At 39.3% G+C, this 16,839-nt stretch overlaps 1 protein-coding gene and 1 non-coding gene across 6 annotated transcripts in view; one reads left to right on the forward strand and one right to left on the reverse strand.

Annotated features, from left to right (window-relative positions):
- ATP11C (ATPase phospholipid transporting 11C (ATP11C blood group)) overlaps positions 1-16,839 on the reverse strand; it is a 206,628-nt gene that overhangs the window by 142,325 nt on the left and 47,464 nt on the right. The gene's annotated exons all lie outside the window — the stretch shown is intronic.
- Positions 16,294-16,416, forward strand: LOC115932559 (U6atac minor spliceosomal RNA). Its single transcript, XR_004068823.1, has one exon. It is a non-coding gene; the product is annotated as a U6atac minor spliceosomal RNA (small nuclear RNA).

Consider the following 16,839-nt stretch of genomic DNA (forward strand, 5'->3'; position numbering starts at 1 on the left):
CATCAAGGAAATGCAAATCAAAACCATAATGAGGTATCACTTCAGACCTGATAGAATGGATATTATCAAAAAAATCAAAAGATAAAATGTGTCAGTGAGGATGTGGAAAAACTGCAACCCTTGTAACACTGTTGGTGGGAATGTCGAATGGTGCAGCTGCTATGAAAACCAGTATGGTGGTTCCCCAAAAAATTAAACATAGAATTACCATACAATCCAGCAATCCCACTTCTGGGTACATCACCACAAAATTAAAATCAGAATCTTGAAGACATATCTGCACTTCCATATTCATTGAAGCAGTATTCACAATAGCCAAGATAAGGAAGCAACCCAAATGTCCATTGACAGATGAATGGATAAAGAAAATGTGGTATATTCATATCTGATTGAATTGGAACCTGTCTGGTTAATTTATTACCTGATTTGATGAACCAAGGAAAGCCAGGAATTTAAACAAATATTTACATTTAATATCATAACATAAAGGTGCTTTAAATATTATAGCATTTGTACCCATAATATATGTTAATATTTCCTATGTTAAATAATAATGATAGCTGAAGTGTTTATGAATAGAATCATATGATGTTTAGAAATTGCTTAAAATTAGTTATGGGGGCAGGCGCGGTGGCTCACGCCTGTAATCCCAACACTTTGGTAGGCCAAGGTGGGTGGATCGGTTGAGGCCAGTTCAAGACTAGCCTGGCCAATGTGGCGAAAACCCCTCTCTACTAAAAAAAAAAAAAAAAAAAAAAAATTAGCTGGGCATGGTGGCATGTGCCTGTAATCCCAGCTACTGGGGAGGCTGAGGCACAAGAATCGCTTGAACCTGGGAGGTGGAGGTTGCAGTGAGCTGAGATCATGCTACTGCACTTTAGCCTGGGCGACAGAGAAACACTCTGTCTCAAAATAATAATAATAATAATAATAATAAAATAATATAATAAGTTCTGGGAAGGTGAACGTGGGAAATGAAGAGATAATAAGTAAAACTAGACTGGCAAAAAAAAAAAAAGGAAATGTGATATATTCATACAATGGAATACCATTTGGTCTTAAAAAAGGAAATCCTCCCATTGTGACGTGAATGAACCTGGAGGACATTTTGTTAAATGAAATAAGCCAGTCACAGAAAAACAAATAACTGTATGATCCCACTTCATGTCATATGTTCTTAAAACAACAAACCAGAAGAAGCATAAGGAAACTTTTGGAGGCAATAGATACGTTTATTACTTTAGTTGTAGTGGTTTCATGGGTGTATGCATATGTACAAACTCATCAAATTGTATGCATTAAATATGTGCAGTTTTATCAATTATAATTCAATAAAGCTGCTTTAAAAATTTTTTTAAAGAGTACCTACCCCATAGTGTTGTGGGAAGTAAATACAGTACATTGGTGATCATTAAATGATAGCTGTAATTATTCAAAATATTTACACGTATGTTTAGTTATCTATGTTCAAGTATATGATACTGGTTTTCATTTTTATTGTTCCAAATGTTATTTTTACACTGGCTTTTTTAAAATTAGGAACTATCAAACAGCAAAATGTACAAACTTTCAATATCATTACTCCAATTTTTCTTTAAAAAAGTTTTTATGTGATTCCTCAAACATGAGTAAACAAAAATGTAGAAGGATGTTTGTTGACAGCACTGTTTATAACAGTAAAACAAACAAATTAAATAATCCAAATGTCCCTCAGGACAAGACTGTTTAAATGAGCTACGGAATATCTAAACATTGGAATACTGTGGGACATCTATTTATGAGTAGCTACGTAAATACCCATATGAAATAATTTGTAATATATAGTAAGTTAAAAATTAAATTGAATATTAAGAATTGTATGATTCTTCTGTGTATAAAAAGATACACGCACTGTGTATATGTGTGTGTGTACTCAGACTGACATAAAAACCATATGAAAGTCTAGATAAGAAACTGAAGAGGGCTTTGAATGAAGTGTGGATATAAACTTTTTTACACTTTCTGTAATTTTTTTTTTTTTTTTTGAGATGGAGTCTTGCTCTGTCTGCCCAGGCTGGAGTGCAGTGGCGTGATCTCGGCTCACTGCAACCTCCACCTCCCAGGTTCAAGCGACTCTCATGCCTCAGCTCCCGAGTAGCTGGGATTACAGGTGTGCGCCACCACGCCCGGCTAATTTTTGTATTTTCTGGTAGAGATGGGGTTTCACTATGTTGGCCAGGCTGGTCTCGAACTCCTCACCTCAAGTGATCCGCCTACCTCGGCCTCCGAAAGTCCTGGGATTACAGGCATGAGCCACTGTGCCTGGCCACCCCCACTTTTTTTTTTTGAAACAGGGTCTCACTCTGGTTGTCCAGGCTGGAGTGCAATGGTGCGATCTTGGCTCACTGCAACCTCAACCTCCATGGGCTCAAGTGATTCTCCCACCTCAGCCTCCTGAGTAGCTGGAACTACATGTGTGTGCCACCACACCTGGCTAATTTTTTTGTATTTTTTGTAGAGACAGGGTTTCACCATGTTTCCCATTTCCCAGGCTGGTCTCGAACTACAGGACTCAAGCAATCTGCCCACCTCGGCCTCCCAAAGTGCTGGGATTACAGGCGTGAGCAACCTCACCCGACCTGTTTAAAAATTTTTAACCACATATAATACTTTTTAATTTTAAAACAAATCCTCATGACTAATTGTCAAATTTTTAAAATCATATATATCCTGATTACATACAATGTAAATGAAAGAGAATCAAAGAGACAGATGACCCTGAATGAAAAAATACACTCCTACTGATTTTATCATTAGGTAAAAAAGGATCTAAGTTTTAAGTTATTATAAAGCACCCTTCAGTCCCTATTTGGCTGACACAATTCAGGTATTTTAAGAGAGCCTAAAAAATTAAAACATAGTAATGCTTTGTGTAAACAGCTAAAAATTGATAACAACCATAGTACATTTCAGAATAATAACAGCATCTGAAATTGTCTACATCAAGCTTACAAATTAATGATCTGACACAGAACAAAGTTTATAAAAGAAGCTTCTAGGTTCAGGATTTTCCCAGAAAGATAAAATAAAAATGTGTGTGGGGGGGGAGGGGTGGAACTGTATCTTCAGAAGCTTGAAATAAAACTATTATACCTGTGTAACCACACAAATCAGCTTTCTTTTTATTATTATACTTTAGGTTCTAGGGTACATGTGCACAACGTGCAGGTTTGTTACATATGTATATATGTGCCATGTTGGTGTGCTGCACCCCTTAACTCGTCATTTACATTAGGTATATCTCCCTAATGCTATCCCTCCTCCCTCCCTCCACCCCACGACAGGCCCCAGTGTGTGATGTTCCCCACCCTGTGTCCAAGTGTTCTCATTGTTCAATTCCCACCTATGAGTGAGAACATGTGGTGTTTGGTTTTCTGTCCTTGCGATAGTTTGCTCAGAATGATGGTTTCCAGCTTCACAAATCAGCTTTCTAAATATTAGTAACCTGTAGGCAATTCAACTTAAAAAAAATTGACAGGAGGAAAAGTGAGGCTTCAGCTTTCATAATCAGCCCTTTTAATATGTATTGCTTTGCTCTGTCCAAAGCATCCCAAAATGTACAATCTCATTAAAGTTACTGAGCATAATGGATTTTTAGCCTGATGCAGCAATTTGCATTAATTCATGTGATCACAAACGTATTTATTTTCCAAAGAAACTGCTTTCTCAAGCATAAAGGAACCACCCAGCAATAGGGCTTGTTTTTCCTTTCAGTGCAGCTTTCTTACGTGTAAGTTATCAAATATTAATCTAGTTGTATTACATAGTGGAGCAGACTTCAAGTCCTTTAAAAGATACAATTACACATTTTTAAAGACATGCTAAATTCTATTTAAAATGTCTATGGCTTCTTGTTTCAATACTGAGTATATGTTTATAAATCCTGGTTTGACTTGTAAATTTTTTTATCTAAAAAATTCAATAGAAAGCTACTGGCTGTAGAGATTAATGGTATACACTTAACACAAAAATTGATTGGCTTTGTCATAGAGACAAAAAGTAGAACAGTGGTTGCCAGGGGCTGGGGAGAAAAGAAAACGGGAAGTTTATTGTTTAATGAATACAGAATTTGTTTTGCAAGATGACAAGAGTTCTAGAGATGGAGAGTTGTGATGGTTGCACAATAGTGTGAATGCAGTTAATGCCACAGAACAGTACACTTAAACATGGTTAAGATGGGCCAGGCATGGGGGTTCACGCCTGTAATCCCAGCACTTTGGGAGGCTGAGGCAGGCGGATCATTTGAGGTCAGGAGTTGGAGACCAGCCTGGCCAACACGGCAAAAACAGGTCTCTACTAAAAATACAAAAATTAGCCAGGAGTGGTGGTGGGTGCCTGTAATAGCAGCTACTTAAGAGGCTGAGGCAGACAATTGCTTGAACCTGGGAGGCAGAGGCTGCAGCGAGCCAAGATCTCACCACTGCACTCCAGGCTGTGTAACAGAGCGAGACTCCAACTCAAAAAAAAAAAAAAAAAAAAAAAAAAAGGTTAAGATGGTAAATTTCGTTACATGTATGTTACTACAATTTTTAAAAAAAAAAATTTTAAGTAAATTGGCTTGTTTCTGAAACATTAAAAAAAAAAGTTGATTGGCTCCAAAGACAGTGCAGTGTAGCAGTTAAAGTGCAGCCAACAACTCCATGCACCAGAGACCAATTAAGAACAAAAACTGAGTACAGATTCAAGTAGGTTGTTTGGATAAACTTCCAGCTCTACTCCTAAGCAGCTATGTAATTTGGGCAACTCATTTATTATCTCCCTGCACCTCAGTTTCCTTATTTACAGAATATAGAAAACAACCAGGTTTTTTTTTTTTTTTTTAAACAGAGTCTCGCTCTGTCACCCAGGCTGGAGTGCAATGGCACGATCTCGGCTCACTGCAACCTCCATCTCCCAGGCTCAAGCAATTCTCCTGCCTCAGCCTCCCGAGTACCTGGGATTACAGACGTGTGCCACCATGCCTGGCTAATTTTTTTTTTTTTTTGTATTTTTAGCAGAGACAGGGTTTCACCATGTTGGCCAGACTGGTCTCGAACTCCTGACCTCAGGTAATCCACCCACCTCGGACTCCCAAAGTGCTGGGATTACAGGCGTGAGCCACCGCACCTGGCACAATCAGGTTTTTCTAACAGTTCTATGAGATAATACCTGTACAGTGCACATCATAGGGACTGGAATATAAAAAGCACTCAATAAACGTTAGCTATTATTAGCAACCACATTAATATAAAAAGTTGATTTTCCCAAACTAAAGAGAAATGCATTTGTTCCCATTTTGGCAAAAGTGCAAGAGGACAAGTGAATGTGTGTGGCTAGATGCCAAAACTCAATGCTAATTCCAGGCTGACCAATTATGGCGATATGTGGGCCTTAATTTGAATCCAGGTTTTCTCAAAAGGTGCTTCTGAGAAGGTCTGCAGGAGCATCCCCTGGGAACTTGTTCAAAATGCAGAGCTCTGTGTGTCAGGCCAAACTTAGTGAATACCAATCTCCGGAGGTGAGGCTTAGAACGCCCAGCCATATCTGGCTATAATCAGACACAATGTGGGGAATTTGAGGAGAGGAAGGGAGAGGTAAAATGAATGAAATCTGCTCTACAGTGAGGCTTCCTGATTTCTCTGGTCTTGATTAACTTTACTAGCAGGTGGGGCATGAATCTTGACATCAATTTCCAAGACCAGCCAAATGTCTCGTCTTATTTAAATATTCTTCCCTCTCCTACTACCTCCTCCTCCCCCTAATCTCAATCCTTGATGGAAGAGCATACTACACAAATTTAGGACTCAATCCTCTCCATCACACCACTTTTAGTTACCCATTCATTTGGTTCCATTGTAGGAAGATGAAACCAAATGTCATATTCTCAGAATAAAATTGCACAAATTTAGATATTATAATATCTATTTCCAGTAACTACCTGGTTTCTCATCTGGCCACTAAAGTTCTTTTAGTTACTGCCCTTCTTATGCTCTTTAGCCAAGAACAGTAAAACACCTCTGAAGAACCTTCCTTAGGGTAAGCAGGATATCAACCTAGGTTTCCTTTGGAGACTAATAACACCAATTTGGCCAGGCGTAGTGCCTCACACCTGTAATCCCAGCAGTTTGGGAGGCCGAGGTGGGCGGATCGCTTGAAGTCAGGAGTTCAAGACCAGCCTGGGCCCCATCTCCACAAAAAAAAAAAAGAAAAAGAAAAAAGAAATTAGCTGGGCGAGGTGGCACACACCTGTAGTCTTAGCTACTCGGAGGCTGAGGTGGGAAGATCCCTTGAACCCAGAAAGAAGGTTGAGGCTTTAGTGAGCTGTGTTTGTGCCACTGCACTCCAGCCTGGGCAGCAAAGTAAGACCCTGTCTCAAAAAAAACAAAACAAAACAAAACAAAACAACAAAAAAAACAATACTCCTGGAGCATGAACCTGGAGAGCATTCAGGCCCCTGAATAAGTGTACATTTTTATATTCAAGTGGTTGCTAATAATAGCTAAGGTTTATTGAGTGCTTTCTATATTCCAGTCCCTGTGATGTGTACTATACAGATATTATCTCATAAAATTGTTAGAGGAACCTGCTTGTTTTCAGTATTTTATAAATAAGGGAACTGAGGTACAGGGAGATTAAATGAATTGCCCAAATCACATACCTGCTTAGGAGTAGAGCAGGATACAGGAGAACAACGTTAGGAAGTGAAAAAGGAAAAGTCAGAAGTTATCTCTGAGACGTTTTTCTTTGAGAAGTACTTCTAGCTCATTCTTCCTGTCAAGCTGAGTAGCAGCCTTATACATTTTATCTGACAAGAAAACACATTACTTCATCTGCAGCATCAGGAATTAACAAAAGAGCCAAACTGCTGACCTTCAGTTACTAAATCCTTCTACAGTACTTACACTACAGTAGGAAGTAGGGTAGTCTGGGAAAAGAAACAACAGCAAATATAGTCTTGAAGCTCACCCCCACAAAAACAATAAAATGAAACTTCCTAGAAAAGCTGTTGATAAAGTGTCCATTGAAAGAAAATGCTACAGCCACTTCTCTAACAAGAACAAAACAAAAATGGTGTGTTTTTTTCCCAAAATGATTATATAACTGATCCTAGAGAAAAATCACTATCTCTAGAGGCACCCTCCCAGCCACACAGATGTTTGTCAAGTACCCTTTCCAAACAAGGCAGTACCTTAGGCAGAAAGTGCAGCTGAAATCCCAATACAACAATTTTTTTTGAGATGCGGTCTCAACTATGTTGCCCAGGCACAAGTGCAGTGCCTGTTCACAGGCAAGATCATCACATACTGTAGCTTTGAACGCCTGAGCCTAAGGGTTTCTCCTGCTTCAGCCTCCCAAGTAGCTAGGACCACAGGTGGGCATCACCACATCTCCCTAACACATTTCTTTATTTATAACAAGAAATCTTCTAAGCTGCAAGTGATGCCAATTTTCATCCTGAGCTAGAAAGCAGGGAGAATAACAGTACCTACCTCAAAGGATTTGAGAGGACTCCAGGAGGTAACTATGTAGAAAGTGTTTTAAACAGCACCTGGCATTTGCCAGAGGAACAGAAAATGTTAGCTGCTGCAGCTAAGTTTTACACAACCAAAAATTCTAGATAAACCTTGGCAATTTGCTTAAATGGAAAACTGACTTAAAAAACCAAAATGCAGTAAGAGGGTTATTTAAAATAGACAAGAAATGCCTGCAGGTGAACAATGCCATATCTATGCCATATGCAGGACTGGGCAGTATTAAGGGGCACAGGGCTCAACCAAAGAAAGACTACAATTTCCGACCTGGAAAAGTGACATGTTAATGAGGGAAACAGGACAAACACTCATGTGAGACTGGACTTCGTCTGTGCCATCTACCAATGACCATCAATGATTCCCCAAATGGCTGAGCCTCCACTGCTGCTATTTCAAAGGCAATTCCTCTGGGGCCCCTGGTCTGAGTTTCTGTAAGCCCAGGGGCCTATGTGCAGTACCAACTATTGGATTTTCCTGTGCTGCTGTTCTTCTGCTTAATTGCTTCCTCAGTTGTTCATACGTGGATTTCCTTGTAACACCTCAAAGGGAAGTTAAGAAGTAGCAATTAACATTTATGACCAATATCATTTTAGAAGACACAACTTATGACCTTGCCAGGCACAAAACACATCATTTATAGTGATGATAACCCTTAAGACAGTAGCCGTAAGCTAAATAATATATGCGGCTAAGAAGAGACATGTCAATATAAGAGCAACCTTGTTATTTCCGGCTCACCAAGAGTCATTAACCAAGCTGCCACCCATTCACCACAAGATATACACACCTAGTATCAGTAGAGCTGGACAGGGCCTTGCACAGAAGCAATTTAGGGAAGGGGGAATGAAAATGTTAAAGAATTGACTTGCGTCCCAGTGCGGCAGTGGGTAGCAAACTTCCACAAATGAGCTGTGCTCCACAGATGCTTTGCAAAAGTCCACTGTTGGCTACTGAGAACTATTATCTTTCTTAATAAGAAATAACACAGAATGGTAAAAAACGGCCAAGCCCAGTGACTCATGCCTGTAAACACAACACTTTGGGAGGCCAAGAAGGGTGGATCGCTTGGGGCCAGGAGTTCGAGACCAGCCAGGCAAAAGTGATGAAACCCCGTCTCTACCAAAAACTACAAAAATTAGGTGGGCGTGGTGGCACGTGCCTGTAATCCCAGCTACTTGGAAAGCTGAGGCAGGAGAATCGCTTGAAACCGGAAGAGGGAGGTTGCAGTGAGCCGAGATCATGCCACTGCACTCTAGCCTGGACAAACAGCAAGTGAGACTCTGTCTCAAAGAGGAAAAAACAAACAAAAAAATAATGGCTAAAAAAAATGGGTTTTACATTTATAGTCAGACTGCCTAGATTTGCACCCTGAATCTACCCTTTCTTAGCGTTATAACTTTAACTCATTTAACTTCTCTAAGTTTTACTTTCTGACATGTAAAATGAAAATAATAAAGTATTAGGGTGATGAGTCAGCAAATAATGCACAGACAAAGCTTAGCACAATGTCTGGCACACTGTTGTACTCAATAATTATTGTTACCCTTGAAATAATAAAAATGGTGTGCAGGTAGCCAGAAAAGCCCACAAAGGTCTATTTTACCAATAATGTGGCCAAAATAGCAAATATTTATCATACAAAGTTAGTAAAGCCAAATATTGGCAATAATAGTTACAGACAGAAAATAAAATTAATATGTTTTTAACTTTGTGTGAAAATCAAAACAAGATATTTTTGTTGATTCTGAAGAAAATCTGACACCCTGAAAGACCTTTAACTATGGATTACATAGATTCATTCATTCAAAGAACATTTATTGAGCACCTACAAAAAATCTGTTAGGTACCAAAGACTGAAAAATGCTAACAATAGAAGCAAGTGTAAAATGCTATAATGGACACAGAACACAGGGACGGGAAGAATTCGTTCTACCCCAGGTACGTCAGAGAAGGAAGATCCAGGGCAGCATACCACAGAAGAAATGACATTTGAGTTGGGTCTAGGATTTCACCAGTGAATGGAAGAGCGGCAGCTTCAGAAAGAGGGAACAACAGGAGCCAATACCTAGAGGCATCTGGCAAACACCAAGAGGTACCTGAGGTATCTAGCAGCCTATAAATAGCGTGGTACGGACAGAGACTAGGGGGAGGGGAGGGGGGAATCATAGAAAGGAGACTAAGCCTGGGCAACATATCAAGACCCTGTCCTACAAAAAAATACAAAAAGTAACCAGGCATGGTAGCGTGCACTTGTAGTCCCAGCTACTCAGGAGGCTGAGCTGGGAGGAGGCTCAGCCTGGGGAGTCTGAGGCTACAGTGAGCCACGATAGTACCACTGTACTTCAGCCTGGTAACAGAGCAAGACCTCATGTCAAAAACAAAACAAAACAAAACAGGAGACTATAAATGTAGGCCTGAGAAAACCTGTGAGGGCCGGAGAGAAAGGAAATAAAATCAGTATCTTGAAGGGATATCTGTACCCCCATGTTCATTGTAGGATTATTCACAGTAGCCAAGATATGGTCACAACCTAAGTATCCATCAACAGATAAATGGATAAAGAAAATGTGGTATATATTACACAATGGAATATTATTCACCATTAAAAAAACAAAAAAAAATCATGCCATTTGTAACAAAATGAATGAACCTAGAGGACAGTTATGCTAAGTGAAATAAACCAGACACAGAAAGGCAAATACTATATGGTCTCACTTATATGTGGAATCCTAGAAAAGCTGAATCCCAGAAACAAAGAGTGGTTTCCAGAGATAAGGGGGTGAGATAGGAAAATAATCAAATGGCACAAATTTTCAGATAGAAGATGAACAAGTTCTGGGGCTCTAATGTACACCATGGGTGGTATTAGATGAGTTAATTAATTTGACTGTGATAATCATTACACAATATATATGTATATCAAATCATCACACTGCACTGCACACTTTCAATTTATACAATCTTTGTCAATTAAATATTTTAAAATAATTTTTCAAAAAAGAACACCCATTAGGGAATTTGCGCACCTCTAGACTTTGGCATAGAGGCAACTGGATGCAGCAAGACTGGTGTTTTCAAATAGCACTGTCTAGATAAAGAAATGCAAGGAAATAACTACTTTAAAAGTCAGGATAATGGTTATTTCAGAAGGAGAGAAGGTTTTTGACTGGGAGAGGGCACCTGGAAGGACTTTCTGGGGTGGCTGACAAAGCTCTACTGCTTGATCTGGATGGTGATTTCAAGTATGTTTGCCTTGTAATATTGTATTAAGCTACACATTTGTTTGATCTTTTAAATTCTTGTCTCATTTTACAATAAAAAAGCTAAAAAGGAAAGAAAAAAAAAACACCTTCTTTTGCCACTATATAGGCCATCCAGGGCAGAGAGGGTACAAAAAGATGAGGAAAAAAGTTATTACCTCAAGATGAAAGATGATGAGGGCCAGGCCCAGAGCAAGAATAGTAGGAGTAAGAAGAATGAAATAAACCCACTGGTGAAACATCTTGAAGAGTAGGCTGCCACAAAGTTCCAGATGACTTTAGCAGGAGAAGGCTTAAAGAAGAAGATAGAGAGTGATTTCAGATTTGGACATATTGAGTATGAGATGTCTTTGGGAATTCAAATACTACTTTCCCCTTGCTCATTTTAATGTATGGCTTTCCTTTGCCTTGGTACACATCTCTCAATAGTAATACTCTATTTCCTACCATTTACAATCCAATTCATGTGTTTGGCTTTCAAATGGGATAGAATGAGGAGGAGGAGGAGGAGGTAGTTCTTGATGTAATCAGGCAAAACTTGGAAAACAAAGGAGGAAGATGGTTAAAAGAAATGTGTTAGTAGTAAAAGACAAGTAAAGGAGATAATATCCCATGTCAACTACTCCACTGAAAGGGAAGAAAGGATACAGAAGAAGAGCTATTGGGTCAGATTCCCCACCTGATCAGCAAAAATCAAGGGAAGGGGGATACATCATGCACTTGCCTTATTTTCACATCTGGGACTTTCTTAAGTTAGCTATATGTAATCTAAAGGAGAATTATAATAGGAATTTGAAAGTAAGAGAGATGGTAAATAAGACAAGAAAAGGTATTCCACACCAGGTTAGCACACAATGGAGAAGCAAGTAATTTTGCTTATCTACAAGTCATAACAAACTGTCCTCACTTGGAAGAAAAGACAGATATAAGCAACTGTGTGTTAATTACAGTCTGGGACACAGCAGCCTAGGTCCGTAGAGTTGGGTTGCTATGGCCCATAATTTAACAAATGCATGAACAACTGACTTTGATAACATTCAACTGGAAATATTAAGATGTTACCCTCAGAGTCCTGCTTCTATTGCATAATAAAAGAACTCTAGCTACCATTTATTGAGCACTTACTCTATGCCAGGCACAGTCTAAGCCTTCAGCATCCATTATCTGATTGAAACCTCACAGCAAGCCCATGAGGTAGGTGCCATTAATCATCACCACATTACGAATAAGGAATGCCTTCAAGTGGTAACTCTAGGGAAACAAGATATGAGGAAGACTGCATAGAGCAGACTTGGGCCTGGGCTAAAAGGAGTGCCTGCCTCATACATGGTTCAACCCAGGCCACGAGAGTAGAATATTTCATAAGGAGTATGGGCTGTATCTCCAGTTGCTGATATAGAGTGATTTTTTTTCAGGTCTTATCCTCAGCATGTTTATCTCCTACCACTGCAACATGTGGCAGTGGTAGGCGGCCGGTGGCAATTCTAAGATTTGGGATCCCAGCCAGCTCTCTGTTTCTTTCCATCAGAAATATAACCAACATCTGGCAGAGTCAGCAAACGTCAAAATGTATGGGTCTCCACTAATTCATACATTACAAACTGGCTTCTCAAAATTGGTCAAATTCCATTACAGAATTACAGTTCAGCTGCACTGAATACTAAATACATATGAGCCATTAGCTGAGACTTTGAAATCTCTTTGCTCTATGGAAATTTCTATTCTGGTAGTAGTTGTTGCATGAGATTTTATCTTTATCGCACTTTTCCTGGCAGCAGTAAAATTCCATTTCCATCAACTGTTTCCTCTCAAGAAAGAAGTCTCTCAGGAAATACTCAAAACATTGTTCAACAAAGTTCTCAAATATGAATCATTTTCAACTGCCAGGAAGACACTCCTTTCCCCCACTGTTTTGCATCATAATAGGCTTTCTCTAAAATGACAGCTTTGGGGGAAGATATACTTATTTGGGGAAAAAAGACATTTATTAACTACAGTGTAAATCCTTTATTCTTCTCCCTCTATGGCTTTGCTTAAGCAGTTCCCTCTGCCTCAACCACCTTCTCCCCAGATCTGCCTGTCCAAGCCCTACCAATGCATTCATTCAAACAAACACTTCCTAAGTACCTAACAGATTTTTCGTCCTGTAATAGGTGGTAGGGGTACAAATCAAATAAATGTATTAAAAATTTGCCAAGCAAAGATTATGGTATGATCATGGCAGGACGTGGGATCATGATGGACATTCTGAGATTTTCCTTCAATGAAAAGTTTTTTGGAAGAAAAAACATTTACAGCTGGCCCTTTAAGGACAAGCAGGAGGAATTTAACGAAAGAGAAAAGGAATTTATGGCAACCAAGAAGAGGCCAAGAGGCAACTCAAGGGTCTCCAACTACAAGGAGCACAACTGATTAAGGACCCCATCTGCCTCAGAAACTCATCCTAGTGTCTGTACTAAGTCACACCTCCAAAGGGGTGCTCTCAGCCAATCACTGAGTACAGCAGGGATACCAAAGCAGACTGTTGCTGGAAGTTGCAGGACTCCACTAACAGCTGACTTTGGACTCCCCAATAGCTTTTCTGAATCTTCTTTAGACTGCACAGCCGTCTGGAAACCTTCTGCCTAACCAGCTCTCCCCTATCCCCTTCACTAGGGCTCAGACTTGCATGAAGGACTAATGGCACTCCCAGCCTTCTCAGCCCCCTCACCATTGTCTGTTCCACATGCATTTTCCCCTAATAAACCCTTGCCAATTTAATCCTGTGTGTCTGTTTTTCAGAGGACCCAGATTAATACAGCATTCTATACAGAGAGCTCAGCATAAATAAATACCCAGAGGTATGAAAAATCATGATGGGTTCTAAGCACCCCAAGGAGTGGTATGTGCCTGGAGCAAGCTGTGGAAGTGTAGAAGAAGCTGGGCCAAATCAGTGGAGGCCTTGTATGTCCTGATAAGAAACTTCAACTTGGTCCTATGAGAAACAGGGAGCCACCAGAAAGTTTTAAGCAAGGAAAGGGCATGTTTTTCAAAAAACTGTTCTGCTAGCAGAACGAAGGGTGGACAGGGCAAAGCAGAAATTGGAAGCACCTCTATGTATGCTTCCATCTTGTCTGCTAGCTTGTGAGGTCCTGAAGGATGAAATCATATTTTTTGCTTGTTTTGCTTTAATCTTAGAATAGTGTTTAACACGAAGTAGCTCCTCAAGAGGCCCCACTAAATCTACAAGGTTGGGCCTCACTTCATGGCCCAACATTTTAGTTAAAGCCACTCAAAAGTTTCATGAAGCCTGGTCACTCCTGCTTGGACACTGGAACCCTCTCCATCAATCTAGAAAGAGATGGTTATGTGTATGAAGGGTAGAAGAAACTATTCCCAAACTTTGCCTCTTGCCGACTGGTTATTTCATGAACTCCTTTGAAGACAGGCATCTAATCACACTTGTTGATCCTAACTGTGGGACAAAGGTAGTCATTAGATATTTAGTTTTTGAATGTTAACCAAATCAATGAAATTTAGAGAGCCAGATCAAGCTCAAGGCCCAGAGGTCTAATCCAAAGAACATAAACAAAACTCAGAATTGGCTTCTGAATATGGACTCACTGTCCAATGATGATCTTTGGGAAAATGTAGCCTTATTTTTTTCATCATAAGGTGGCGGCAATAAGACCTACCCTAAAATGATGTACAAAGTAAGGTGAAAATTAAATAAGAAGATGTGGCCACTGTAATTGGAAAAGAGTAAAATAAATTTTACAAACTGAATATACAATTGGGAAAAATAGACAAATCGAAGATATCAAAACCTAAATATCACCCTAACACAAAGACATCCTGGACTTCTGAATAAATATGAGAAACATAACTTACTTATCACATTGTGACATCAGCTTGCTAAGAAAGGTCATAATTAACCACAAAGTCTACAATAAAACTCTAAGTTTAACATATTTACTTAAAGACTTCATGGCTAGAAGGAAAGCATACTGATTACCAATTCTGATTTTCAACAATATCAAGGGATGGTGTGGTATTATCCAAAAATTGTCAAGATACAATTTTCATGTGTCAAGCAGCACTTTTGGCTGGAAGAGTACTTCTATGAAATCAAATAATCATATGAACCAATTCCCAGAAGGCTATTGATTGGTAGAGGTGGAGCCAACAGCCCTCCCAAAGTCCAAGGCACTGATAGTCTGATGCCCTTTCTCAGACTCATTCTCATCTCCCTGACTTGACTAATGAAACACACAGAAGCTCTTGGGCCCTGCTTGTAAGACCCAAAATAACCTTACTGAAACAACGTGAAATGGTTTGTGTCACTTAGAGAAGACAGTCTCACGTCATAAACTGTCAGATCTACATGGGCTAAGGGACTAAAGTTAGCTAGCAATGGTTTGTTGTCCATGTAAAATAAAAACGGCATCTCCAATCCTCCACACTGAGATAACCACTTCCAAACCAGTAGGCAAGTCCAGAGCATTCAGGAATACTTTATTTTTTATTTTGATGAGGTCTTGCTATGTTGCCCAGGCTGGTCTTGAACTCCTGGCCTCAGGCAATCCTCCCTCCTGGGCCTCTAAAGTGCTGGGATTACAAGCGTGAGTCACTGCACCCAGCTCAGCAGTACTTTTTAAAATTTTCCAAATTTGCAAACTAATTTAGTAAATACCTTGTGTTATTGACTTGAGAAGGAGTGAAAAGTAGAGAAAATGAATTCCATTTTTATAAAAGAACTTTAGGCAATTTTGTCAAAAGAACTAAATAAACAACTATAGAAATCATTCTAAGTCTCCTTTGCCATCTTCTAAAACCAGATTATTTTCATTTACAAAATACATTTAATGGTAGGAAATCAATAATGATGATAGTAATGGACACCACTAAATTGAGCACATTCTATGTGAGACATTTTACATATATTATCTGTATTCCTCATAACTCAATGTAAATGTTCTACATTTCAAATTTTTAAAACATGAGGCTCAGAGAGACAAATGTGCCACAAATCAAGTAAACGGCAAAGCTGAGATACAAATCACGATATCTAAAAGCCCAGATTTTAGATGGCAATGAAAGGTGGGAGGGCTTTTCTCTCCTTCCAAATCTCAATTTCTACCTCACTCTCCCAATTCCTGTCCTTCCCTCCCTTCCTCTGTCTCTCTCACACAAACACAAACACATGCACACACATACCCACTCACTTCCAAAGAGAGGCGATACCACACAGTGAGCTAATAACGGTTTTATCCAAAACACCTGCATTTAAATTCTGACCGCCCCCCCCGCCCCCCGACCCTGCCATTTACTAGCTCCAAGACTTGGTGGTACAAATTGTTTGATGGACCTCACTTTCCATCAAGTGAGATTAAATAAGATAAACATACACACTGCCTAGTACATACTATTTTTGTTACATTTCCCCCCACTCACTTTTGATAGCCTAAAAGACCAAACGAAGAGGAACCAAAAACATGCTACCTGTATTGTATGCTAAGCAAGGGAGTTAGCACTTCCCTTAGGATGGAAAAATTTCTATGACTTATAAAACACACATATGGTTAAGGAATTGCTACCTACTTCATGTCTTTTATCCATGATTTTTATCCATAAAATACAAGAGAATAAGCTATTATTGCCATGTGGAATTTAGACTAGTAATGCAAGAATAGTTCAGCACTCATACGTCAAACACAATGCCATTCACAGTGTCAGCAGTCTAACAAGGAAAAATCTGTATGACTAATTCTATAGGTACAGAAAAAGTGCAAGATTCATTCAGCAGCCCTTCATTACTTAAAAAACAACAGCAACAACAACTCAGCTAACTAGAAATCAAAAGAAACTTCCTCAACCTGGTAAAGAGCATCTATGAAGAAAAAAAAAAAGATAAAGAGCATCTATGAAAAACTTACAGCTAACTCATACTTAATAAGAAAACACAAAATGATTTCCCCCTAAGATCAGGAAGAAGGCAAGGAATCCACTCTTAACACTCCTACTCAACATCATATAAGATAGAACTCCTA

This window comes from Gorilla gorilla, chromosome X (genome assembly GCF_029281585.2).
Source record: "Gorilla gorilla gorilla isolate KB3781 chromosome X, NHGRI_mGorGor1-v2.1_pri, whole genome shotgun sequence".
In the NCBI taxonomy this organism is placed as follows: domain Eukaryota; kingdom Metazoa; phylum Chordata; class Mammalia; order Primates; family Hominidae; genus Gorilla; species Gorilla gorilla.